Source organism: Equus przewalskii, chromosome 16 (genome assembly GCF_037783145.1).
Source record: "Equus przewalskii isolate Varuska chromosome 16, EquPr2, whole genome shotgun sequence".
Lineage (NCBI taxonomy): Eukaryota > Metazoa > Chordata > Mammalia > Perissodactyla > Equidae > Equus > Equus przewalskii.
Genome location: NC_091846.1, coordinates 45,021,944 through 45,034,301, shown reverse-complemented (window position 1 = coordinate 45,034,301; position 12,358 = coordinate 45,021,944). Strand labels below are relative to the sequence as shown.

At 33.8% G+C, this 12,358-nt stretch overlaps 1 long non-coding RNA gene and 1 other non-coding gene across 3 annotated transcripts in view; both read right to left on the bottom strand.

Moving 5' to 3' along the window:
• Nucleotides 1-485: 485 nt before the first annotated feature.
• The window catches only part of LOC139076476 (uncharacterized), a 116,455-nt gene continuing 104,582 nt past the window's right edge, over nt 486-12,358 (bottom strand). For both annotated transcript variants that reach the window (XR_011528122.1, XR_011528121.1), the window contains 2 exons: nt 3,683-3,822; nt 486-1,726 (listed from right to left, as the gene is read on the bottom strand). This is a non-coding gene — a long non-coding RNA (uncharacterized lncRNA). The remainder of the gene's footprint in view (nt 1,727-3,682; nt 3,823-12,358) is intronic.
• LOC139076569 (U7 small nuclear RNA) lies at nt 10,621-10,681 on the bottom strand. Its single transcript, XR_011528306.1, has one exon. It is a non-coding gene; the product is annotated as a U7 small nuclear RNA (small nuclear RNA).

The following is a 12,358-nucleotide window of genomic DNA, read 5'->3' as shown; positions in this document are numbered from 1 at the left end:
CCAACTGTTCCTCATTGATATAAACTCAGTGGTCTCATTGGAGAGGGGTAACCCCCAGATTGAGGTAGCCTGGGTTGCTGAGTCACCACTTAGTGGACAGTTGGCCTAAAATGGAGATGGTAAACTACAGCCCTTGGGTCAAATCCAGCTTACCACCTCTTTTTGTGAACAAGAGGGTTTTTTTTTTTGAAACACACCCTCATTTATTTACATATTACCTATGGCTGCTTTCACGCTACAATGGCAGAGTTGAGTAGTTGCTACAGAGATTCTTTAGCTTGTTAAGCCAAAAATCTGATCTTTTACTGAAAAATTTGCCAATGCTTGATTTAGAGCATCAATAAGTAGCATGAGATCGTTCTGATATCTTCACAACTAAGACCATTAATGTCATAAATATAATATTTCTAAAATATTCTATAATATATTCTCATAAATGATCATAAAACACACATCATAAAGTAAAAGACATGTCTCCAACAGTATATAATAAATTGTGATTTATTTCTAAAAAAAGAATATTTTAAACTTAACATAAAAAGATAAAATGAAATACAAGCAACATCATTTGAATAAATCAGGCAACTTATGCTAAAGATGGAATTGGATGCTCTTAGAACAGAAATTCCCTGCATATTATTCTCTACTTTGCTTTGAAGATGTCAATCCATTCACACTATGGGTTTGAAATATTTTTCCTGCCCTTTATGAGCCATTAGTAAAGAATAAAAATAGTGGTTGACTTAAGATGCTGTATATTTTTATCGTGTGAATATTATATAGGAGACAGATCATATCTGAAGTATAATTTGGCAGCTGTCACTCATCTGAATCAGTTCAGAGAAATATAAAGGGAAAGGCTAGATCACGTAGGTCATCATATATGTGTGTGTATGTGTGTGTGTGTCTCTGTCATGACATTACACAGAATCAAGAATAAGAGTGGCCGGCCCGGTGGGGCAGCGGTTAAGTTCGTACATTCCCCTTCTCAGTGGCCCAGCGTTCGCCAGTTCCGATCCTGGGTGCGGACATGGCACCGCTTGGCAAAAGCCATGCTGTGGTAGGCGTCCCACATATAAAGGAGAGGAAGATGGGCACAAATGTTAGCTAAGGGCCAGTCTTCCTCAGCAAAAGAAGAGGATTGGCAGTAGCTAGCTCAGGGCTAAACGTCCTCAAAAAAAAAAAAAAAAAAAAGAGAATAAGATACTATCAGGCCTTGCACTTATTACCCACGGCTAAATAGCTTTTTTTAAAAGAAAAGATCTGGGAGTAGAAATTCTTGTTTCCAATTCACATATATTGGGTTAATTTAAGCATAGTTTTCAAGTGCACGTTGTAGTGAATAATTGTTGATGATCATAAATGCATTTTCCATGGCTACTTATATTTCAAATGATCTTGAATAGATCATTGTGGAAATTGACTTATTTGTTTCTGTGGCTCTTTTCCATCAGCTCCTATTGCCCACCTCATCCATGCTCTATACATAAGTGATAACTGTCCACGTGGTGATTCTACCCAAGCTCGGACTTGCAGAAATGTTTATTTCTAGTCATATAGTAAGCTCTGGAGGAATATAGTATAAATCTTTAATACTTCTATGAGTAAAACCTCTAGAGGAAAATTCTACAATCTTTTCATAGGACCATTTACCCTTGATATCGTTGTCTTTTGTGCTGATTTTAAAGAGGGAGATGAACACGGCACAGGTCCCTTTCCTGTACGCCTGAAAGAGTAAACACAAAGGTGTGTCACAGACACTGGGCTCGCCTCAACAGAGTGGATTGACTCAATCACTTGAGGCTGAGTTTTATTACTTTTCAATCTCTTAATTTAAAGAAATAATTCCTGGCTGGGACCCCTCAGCAAAATTCCAAATGGGAAAGATTTTTCAGCTGTATTCTTCCACCTTTCTTTTTTGAGCTTTTCTCTTTCCATGCTCTTCAGTTTCTGTCCATACTCAAAATGATTTCTGGCTGTCTAGAATTCCTGCGCAATTTGCTAAGAATTGGAGCATTAGACTTTATGATCATCTGTTACTATAATTTTTGCTTTATTTCTGTCATTTTGAGTAAAATAATGTTAATGTCTGACTGATCTTACCATTTTCATGATCAAGCATTTCCTTATGAACCAAAACAAGTTTTGGATTTGTGGAATATGTAAGAGTTATTTTTAGCACGGGATATTATCCCATACTCTCTGGTAACTATGGTTACCACTAACCTCATAAGACAAAAATATTACAACCAGTCCTGGAAATCAAATACTATCTTTTGCCCACATACTGTCCTCAGCACTCCTAGTCTCAGTTTTATTTCCCTTCTCTGGAAGTTTTCCAGTTCCATTATATCTCTTCTTAGAGAAATCAATCAGAGCTCCAGCCAGGATTTGTGCATAAATCCCTGAATCTTCAGTCCCTATGCCAGTCACATGTGCTTATTTCCTTTAACCTATACTTTCACACATATATTTGCACACACACACACACACACACACACACACAGCTTCCTTTATCTAAAGCAGTAATTTTCAACCATGGCTGCTAAATGTAATCATCTGGATACCTCTGAAAAAACCCAAACCTTTGTATGTCCCCATTCCCGAACAATTAAATAAAAATTTTTGGGTAAGAGTAAGCAGGCATCAGTATTTTTCTTAATTCCTCAGTTCAGGAAACTCCAAGTTAATGATATAGTCCGAGGAATATTTTCATACTAGGGGAATTTACAATTTAATCATATTTAAGGTGACATAATACCACCAAATAGTGATTGAAATTATTGTTTTCCTGGCCTAGTAATCAGAGACTTTAGTTAGATGTATTCAGTATCTCTATGCATAGTTAAAGCAAGTATGAAATGTGTTGACTTTCTGTCGATTGCTGTTCGTTGATCTGCAAACATATCAACAATCCTTATGATTTGTGTTTTTCATTTGGGCTAAGATTTAGTGGTAATTTACATTTGTAGAAGTATAATATTGTTCAAATAGCAATTAAAATTTATTTCTCAAATACTACATGTGCAAGTGCACCATTTTTGAAAGTAAGTTCAAATATATTCATTCTTTTGATTCCATTACTCTAATTGGCAGACTGAATCCTAAGGAGTAAACCAAAACGCACAAAGATGTTCATCACACTACTATTTATTTAGAAGAGTATGTATGATAAAATATCTATTAAAAAACTAAATTATATGAGTGTAGGGAATAACCAATATTAGGATGTTGGAACTATAGCCATTAATAATCATATATTTGAATATTTGGTCATATTAAAAGGTCAAGGATATAAATATCAGGATATTAAGATGATTATTATGGAACAATCTCAATTCTGTTAAATGACTTCTTTTAACTCCACAACAAAGAGCACACCAGTATGGCCTCCCCGAAAGAGGGTTTTAGAAAATCAAGAAGTGGCATAAGGATCTCTGGTAAGACATTGAGTCAAAGTTTACCTGTGTCACAATTTTGTCTATAAGTGACCTTATTTATAGCCTCAAAGACAACAAACTATGTCATAATTAAGACTGATAGCTTATCAGGGTCATACTTTTGGTCTGAGTCTGGTCAAAGATGTCTGGTTGTTGAGTTTTTGTAATGTAGTCAGGCAAGTGATGAAGCAGTAAACTTAGTGAGTTTGGAGCGTCGGAGGATGGAGTAAATACAAACTCACCTACATTGCTGAGGTGCAGTGGTTGCTGGGTGAATTCCTGCTGTGGGATATCTTTTTTTCTGCCTTGGATCACAGCTGCAAGGAATCTTGAAAGGCAATTCTATTTCCTCCACAGTCAATTTCTTGAATAAGGCGGTTATCTGAACATGGCAAGAACAAGGGTCATTTATTTATTTGTTTTTGCTTTATTCCAACTTGTTGCCTGTCATAACTATTTAAGTTTAATGTATAAATTATCTCTTGCTTTAGAAATGTGGAAATTGGCCAGATGTCAATGAGTAAATAAATGCATATAATTTGAAGTAAATGCCTCTGAGTTTTTTCTCTTTAAAAGCAAGGCCGTGCTAGATGAGCCTGTCTCCTGCAGACATTCATGATTATTTATTTACAAGACTGGCAGCACAGTTGGCATTTTTTAATAGGCAGAATAAGATGGTTTTATATCTCAGAAGACTTTTGATTTAAATGACAGATAAAGCAACTCAAACATAACGGTATTAATGAAGAAGCCTACTAAGTCTTAGGGTTATGAGGAAGAATATATTGGTATTGGTTTCCTCACAACCTCTTTTAGCCTTTCATTGTTTTAAAATTACATTTCAGTTTTACTGGGTGTCCTTCATGATGAATCTTCAGCAAAATTTTAAATACCAAATGGGTTTTTACAAGGCATTCCCATCAATAGTTTTGCAAAAGGAAGAGAAAGGTATGCATTTTCTTGAAATAAAGTCAACTTCCACTGATCTTTTAAAATTATGTTCTAGGAATTTAAGTGTCAGGTTAAATGGGCTAAAAAGATTCGGAAAAAATCTAGAAAGCATGGAGACTTGTAAAGAAATACTTGATTCTCTACAATTATGCCTACGATTGGCCTTAGACCCGTGATTCTGAATGACCTCCAAATATAGATTTTCTACCACTTGCCAAAATAAAGAGTACTGTGCTAATAGCAAGTAAAGTGAGTTTGGGTACATTATTGATTAACTCTATCGTTCATGCACTGCCTTGAAAATATTTAGTTACATGATTCATTCACTTTGCACTTAATCAGTTTATGAATTATGTGACTAACGATGATAGGCCAACTGTGTGAATGATAAATTTAGTGAATAGAGTTTTCTGATGCATTTTACCTTTCCAGTACATTATCAAAAATGAAACGTTGCCTCTAATCCTAAGGAAATATAGTGTAACTCTTGGCAGCCCTACTACTACAGCATATTTTTATTCATGAGGGAATGGGGCAATGCTTTCTTTTCAGAAAGTAATATGCTTCCTTCTATCTATGAAGTAAATTTGTTATCATATCTATAATGGAAAGCAAATGATATGTCTTACTATAAGTTTACATTCTTGGTAGCCAGTACTATAATTGAGGGTATTGAAATGGTAGAAAATAGTGTGTAGAAGAATGACAGAACAGGATGCAATGTGAAGGGAAAACTGGGCTAGTTGATGCCCCAGTGATTTCTGGTTCATGTATCTAAGAACAGGGACACATTTCACATCTTCATTTTTACCTCCTATTGTATAAGAGCATAGCCATTCTGAGTCTTTTTCGAAAGAAACCAAACCAAAACAATAAAAAAGAAACCCCAAGAGGCCAAGATAGCTAATTGATTTTTACCAATTTAATTAAACAACCAGACATATTAGTGAAAAATTTCACTAATTCAATTAAGCAAAATTTTCAATTAGTAAAATTTCAGTAATTTCACTTAGCTGATTGTCTGAACTGACTGGTGGTTTACATGAACAGATGAGTCAGCATAATGATAGCTTCACAGAGAAGTAATACAATAATCAAGAGGTAAATGGTAGAACTCTCTGTAAAGTATGTAAAGAAGAGTAATTTTTAGTTGCTACTTTAACCTGTCATCACGTGAGAAGACTATATTAATTATATCTTCCATATGCTTCATAATAATTACTATATATTTGACATTGAGAATCAATACATCCTATATTCCATTGTGATTATTACGCACTTCATATTGTACATAAGTTTCTCTTCCTCCGTTCTGTGTGAATGCAATAGCCCTCTAATTTGTAGTGCTCTTGGCATACCTATCCAAGTCCTTCCTGCATGAGGCAGCCAGAGTAATTTTTTTATAAGCAGGAACTGGAACATGTTACTCCCCATATCAGAACGTTCAATGTCCCATTACCATAAAGATCAAATTCAAAAGTCTCAAAGTAGGCCACAAGGATGTATATGTTCAAAAAGCTTCCTACGCCCTGCTTTAGCAGCACCACTCACCTCTTTGTTCTCAAAGTTTTCCCCTTACAAGACATCCAATTCTACGAATGTGCCAGTCTTCTCAAGCAAAGGAAATTAGGACATCAGCCTTCCTTCTACTTCTGTCAACTTACCTATCTAACTCTCCCCATCTTTCAATTCCTCACTGTAGTGAATTTAATCGAAACCTTTCCCGACTCCTTAACTAGGACAAATCTTGCTGTATGTTTGCACATTAACCTATATTCTCTTTTGGCAAGAGTTATCACATTGTTAATAACTTATTCAATCTTTCCAGCTTGCTTTTAAGATCCATGCTGGCAGGGCCATGTGTGTTCTCTTCATTCAATCTGTAGCACCTATAACTCTTTATGAGTAGATAGGCAATGCACAGTTATAGATTGAATCTCTCAAGGAAATTACATACCGATCAAAAAAGAGAAGCAAGTATAGAGCTTAATAATTTATTTGGTCGTCAGAATACTTTGTATTTAATATTTATAACAGAACTATTTGATCCCAAGGTATTTCGTTCACCCATTGAGAAATACAGGTTCATACCTCAGAAAGAAGTGACAGTTTTTCCTTGGTGCTATGCAAATGAAACCAATTCATTCATTTGCAAGTGAACTCATTCATTAATTCATTTATCCAGCTAACATTTATTGATCACCAAATGCCAGAAGCTGTAGTCTTAGGTATATGTTATGGAATATTGAATCTTGCTTTTGAATAGCTCACTGTAGAGTGGAAGAGATGAATCAGTAGCAAATAATTACTATATGATTTTAAAATTTCTCTAATAAGAGCAAGTCTAGGAGCTATGAGGGCTCTTTAGCTTTCCATCAATTGTTTTAGCATTATGTAGACACAACCTTGCAGCCTATTTTTGGCTCACATTTTATTGACAGGATGAGTAAACAATCATAAAAAATTGAAGAAAGATATCCTGAGATAAATAACACAGTAAACTGGATTTGCTTGCCTCATACCAACCTCATCAAACTCACATCCTGCTTAACAACTGTCCTCATCATTTGATTTTCTTTCCTCCCCGTGAATATTAGGAATATTACTCCTTACTTTGTTATCTACCCAGTCTCATATTCAGTAAGTTTTTTCTAACACTAGCAGACCATCAGGAATCTGTGCATATTGTATCACATTTTTTTAAACAATTCACAGCCTCTTAACTAATTATTTTCCTAAAAATAAAAAATTACTGACGTATATCCAACACATTAACAGTATTTTAAGTGGAAATTTCAGATGATTTTGACATGGTATCACCTCAAGGAAATGCATTTCCCAAGGTAGTCTGTGATCACTGGTTTATTTACTGACAGAATGTTTTGCATGATGAGTTTCTATATCTTATCCCAACCTAACATCTTACTTGCCTTTCTGCCTACAACTAAACGTTGAGTTGACATCCTCATTGAGTTGTTCACAATAATACCTGGATGCTCTCTTTGGGAATACAGCTAATTTAGAACCCATTAGTATGTACACATAATTTACATTGTTCAGTTAAATGTGCAGTATCTTGCACAAGTCTACAGTGAATCATCTGCCATCCAGTACCAATTAACCAGCTTAGTTGCTGTTTCCAGGGTTCTGCAAAAGCCTACCTTGTTTTGCTTAACCCAGGTAATTGTATGTCAGCAACAGATTGTGAATGCTATTACTCCATCATTTACTTCTTCTTCCAGGTCATTTATATAGATCATATTACCGTGTGTGTGTGTGCATGCACGCGCGTGTACATGTGTTTGCAAAAATGAGAGTTCTTAGGGCTAGTTCTGTTTGAACTCTTTAGATGCACACCTGACAATTGCCTACAAGTTACTGAGAAGATAATAACTCTGTTAATTTGTATTCTTATTTGACCACTATGCAGGCAAAATACTCAAGGCAACTACCTGAATAAGGATAAGATATAGTATCTAGGTGTTCGCATGAATGTATATTTAGAATGATACAGAAGAAAACTTTAAATTTTATCTAATTTGCATTGAATAAATGAAAAATAATTATTTTCTGAGATTTTTATGTTGAATTTATTAATCTTCTTTATTTAAAAGCTTTTCATTCTTTCTTTCATATTTTATTCATGAAACAAATATTTACTGTATACCAAGTATATTTCAGCCACTATGTCAAATGATGGCGATCAGTGGCGAACAAGGAAAATGTGGATCCTGCTTTACCTTCTAAATGTAAAAAACAGACCAAAACCCAGAATTATAAATTGGGCTAATCATATATGAAGCAATACTCCCTTTTTATACTTGAAGGCTTTATACTCCCTCTTTTGATTCTCCTCTCTTTTTACACTTGAATGCTTTGTATACAAATTAAAGTTATCTTTCCATAGGGTAATTAGCAAAAGCTTCATTGAAGAGATGATATTTAAGATGAAAATGGAAAGCAGAGGAGGAGCCAGCTAAGTGAAGAGCGAGGATATCAGTATTCTGGAAGCAGAAATAACATGTGTGATGGTCATGAATTGAGGAAGAGTTTTTTATTTTGAAAGAACTGAAAGGAGAATAGCGTGCCTAGATATCAATAGTGGCAAATATTTGAGAAAAGACTGGAAAAATAGGTTGGGGTCAAATTATATAGTACTTTGAGATTCATTTAAAAAATTGTATATAATCCTAAGAACACTGGAATATCATTTTAGCTGTGAAATGACGCTATCTTATTTAGGACTTTAAAGATCACTCATTTTTGGAAAAGGAAAGAGGAAACTTGTTCAAGTGGGAAGGCCACTTAGGAAGCTGATATATTAAGCCTGGGAAGATGATGGATGACACTACGTTAAGGAGACTGGTGATGAAACATAAAGACATTGTAAATAAATTAACAAGATAAAATTTACAGAAGATGCTAATAGATTATGAGAGGAGTAAACAGAAGGGAAGAATCAAGAATAATTCCCAGATTTCTGACTTAAGGAATTAGGTGGAATGTGGTATCCGTTTACCGAGAAGTAAACAGTGACTTCTCGGGAAATCTAGGAGTAAATCTGGCAATTCTTAAGGGGAGAAATTTAAAACGATTGTGAAATAAATTATTTAATTTTGAATGTTTTAAATTTGAAAAGTTTCTATCCAAGTGTAGAGGTCAAACTAAGCAGATGGATATGAACTCTTGTAATACAAAGAAGAAAATTGGAATAGATAATGAATTGGAAGATACTGGTATAGAGCTTTATGAAAAGGTACAGTGAAAGAGATAAGTAGAGAACCAAGAAAAGAAGAGGAACATCAGTATTTGGAGGCTAGGTAGAGGAGAAGAAAAGTGATCTGTTACATAGCAGAGTGGGCTCATGAAATATAAAAGAGAAAAATGAACGGTATCAAATGATGTAGTGATTCAGAATAAGATTAATACAGAGCAATATTCTTTGTAGCAATAGTTTGGACATTGCTGAATATGAGAAGAGTGGTTTAAATGGAATGTTAGGTAGTAAATATGATTTAAGTGGTTAAAATGTGAATGCAGGTAGGAAACAAGAGGTGGTAAACATGGTTCTAGGAAGTTTGTCTATGGTTCTTTGAAGTTTGTTTATGAAAAATAACCAAAAAGTGAGGTTGTGGCTGGGGAACATTGAGGAAGTTATGGGACTTCGTTTTCAAATATTGGAGATACTGGGTTATTTTTTAAAAATAGTGGAAATGATTCATTAAAGATGGGAAAACTCTGACTTTTGAATGGTAACAAAATTAATTAAGTCCACAAGAAAGCAAGAGGAAACAGGAGCGATAACTCAAGTGAGATGATTGACCTTTGAAAGAAATTCTTCTTCTAAAACAGAAGGAAAGAAGGAAAAGATGAAAGCTAAATAGACTTGAAGATTTAATTGTTGAAAATGAGGAAATTGGCTAAGAATGAGGAGGGACGTACACTTGGGGCAAGAGGAGAAGTGGCAAATTTGTGGATTGAATACTCACTATCTTTCTAATCATTTGTTTATGCAACAATATTCCACAATATTTGAGCGTCAACCATGTGTCAGGAGCCATTTGAATAGCTGAGAAACATTGGTAAAGAGATGGACAGTAATACCTGCTTTTGTGATTGCAAACTAAAACTATATTTATGTGGAGGGATTTTCTGGAACTGAGGTGATTTTCTGCAGCTACTCCGGCAGATACAGAGAGGATAAATATTGAGGGCTCTTGACACAGGGGTGGCTCTGGGTCTGTGACTCTGATGTTTCTTAAGCTAACTTCCTAACTGTTGTCTCCCTTAATCATGGAGAATAGTATAGAAAAGACACCTTTCCATTTCCCAACTTCATTTAATCTTATTTCCATTGTTTGCCAATTTATTAGGTACATTAAAATGTATTGCCATTCTTTTAATTTCTTCATATTCCATTTCTCCCTCTTCTATAGTATTCTGAATTATCATTCCCATGTATGTTTTTATATCTTCTATGCATAGCAAATCATATATATTCATTGTCTTGGAAGCTTAAAACTATAAGTAATAAATTCTATATCATTCTACTCAACAGTATGTTTTTTAAAATGCGTCTTAGTTCTCTTTTATTTATTTTAGCTGATATGTGTCGTTCCATGTATCAATATACAACAGCTTAGCTTTGTCTGATATTAGAATAACCATAAAAGTTTTTTGTGTGTTGTTTTGGTTATTTATTTCTCCTATCTTTTTTTGTGTGTGTGTGGAGGGTCTTCGATGAGGACCAGAAAACCTGCTAGACAGATTCTAAAAGCGTTGTAGCACTTCTATCTTTCTACTTCAATATTTCTGTATCCTTATGTTAAAGCGTACACTTTCAGCCAAAATAGCTACATTTAAAAATTTAATATGACAAATTACCTTTAATTACAGTATTTAGATCATTTAAATATAATATAATTTCTAACATATTTGGGTTTAAATCTACCATCCACCTTATCTCTTTTTGCTTATTATAAAAATTTTAAAATTGCTTTATATCATACTATTTTAGTTATATACGACATCAGCAGAAAATTACAATATAAAACTTGACCAATTAGAACCTGATATACTTAATATTTTCTTCACTTCCTGATAAATTCAAGGACCTTGGAACACTTAAATGTATATATTCCCTTCTAAATAAATATATATCATAAAACATATATTTTTATATTATTATTGTCATATAGCTTAAGTGTACATGTACTTTAAATGACAAGGAGCTTCATTATTTTTGGTACATTAAATATTTATTTAATGTATTCTTAAATTTATCATTTCTGTTTCTCTTTAATTCTTTATGTTTTTATTTGATCTGAGAATACTTTTCTTCTATTTGAAGAACTCCGTCAATGCAACTTGTAGTATAGTCTACTGGTGACAAATTTTTCCAGTTTGTCTAAGAATGAACTTGGCTTTCATTTTTAGAAGGATATTTTTTTACTGAATATGGAATTCTTGATTGGGATTTATTTTATTTTCACACATTAAAAATTCCTTTCAATATCTTAATTTCTGTAGGGAATTTAGCTGTCGGTATTACTGTTTCTACTTTGAAGGTAGTGTCCATTTCCTCTACTTTTTAGAATATTTTCTTTTTCTTTGTTTTTAAACACTTGAGGTATAATTTTTCTTGTTTTAATTGAAATTGCTGTTCCTAGAGCTTCTTGTATCTGTAGCTTGATGTATTTTTTCAGTTTTGAAATATTATCAGCTGTTATCTCTTCAAATATTGAATTGCTGTATACTGTCTCCTCCATTTGCATCATTACATTAGACCCTTCTACCCTGTTCCAGATGTCCCTTACACTATTTTCTGTACTTTTTAAATCTTTTTACCTCTCCTGGTTTCAATTATTTTTTTGTTTTGTTTTTTCCTTTTTCAACCTTAGCTAATATGCTGAATTGGATTGATAAATCAGATTTACACAAATTGGCGATCTTCTCCCGTATCAAGTGTAACCAATCATTTCAAGAATGCACGCAATTCAAGGGCTTAGATGAAGCTCAGAGAGTTCTGGGACACCAATGGTGGTCCCTGTTGGTGATGGCTCCTTACTACATCAGACATGTCCATATGACTCAATAGATGGAGTTTCCAAGTGAGAGAGAATGTGCAATTGACTTGTTCTTGACTGAACAATTATGTTCTTTCCTGTTAAGTAAATGCCACTTAAACAAATTCTAAAGATAACTGCAATGTTGTCATTATTCCTTAACATTTAGTATTTTGTTTTTTGAAATGATTCACTTTATTACACTTAATGCATTTTTTGAATTACAACCAAATGTTTATCTTCATTATGTTTAATCTATTAATAAAATTCTGCCTATAAATCTATAATTATATTCTTTTCATTTTTAACTTTTCATGACTTCCTAAAGGTTCATCAATACTTCCTTGCTTGGTTCAATACAAATGTAGTCAAGTAGAATATGTCCAAAACTGTGGTCAGCTT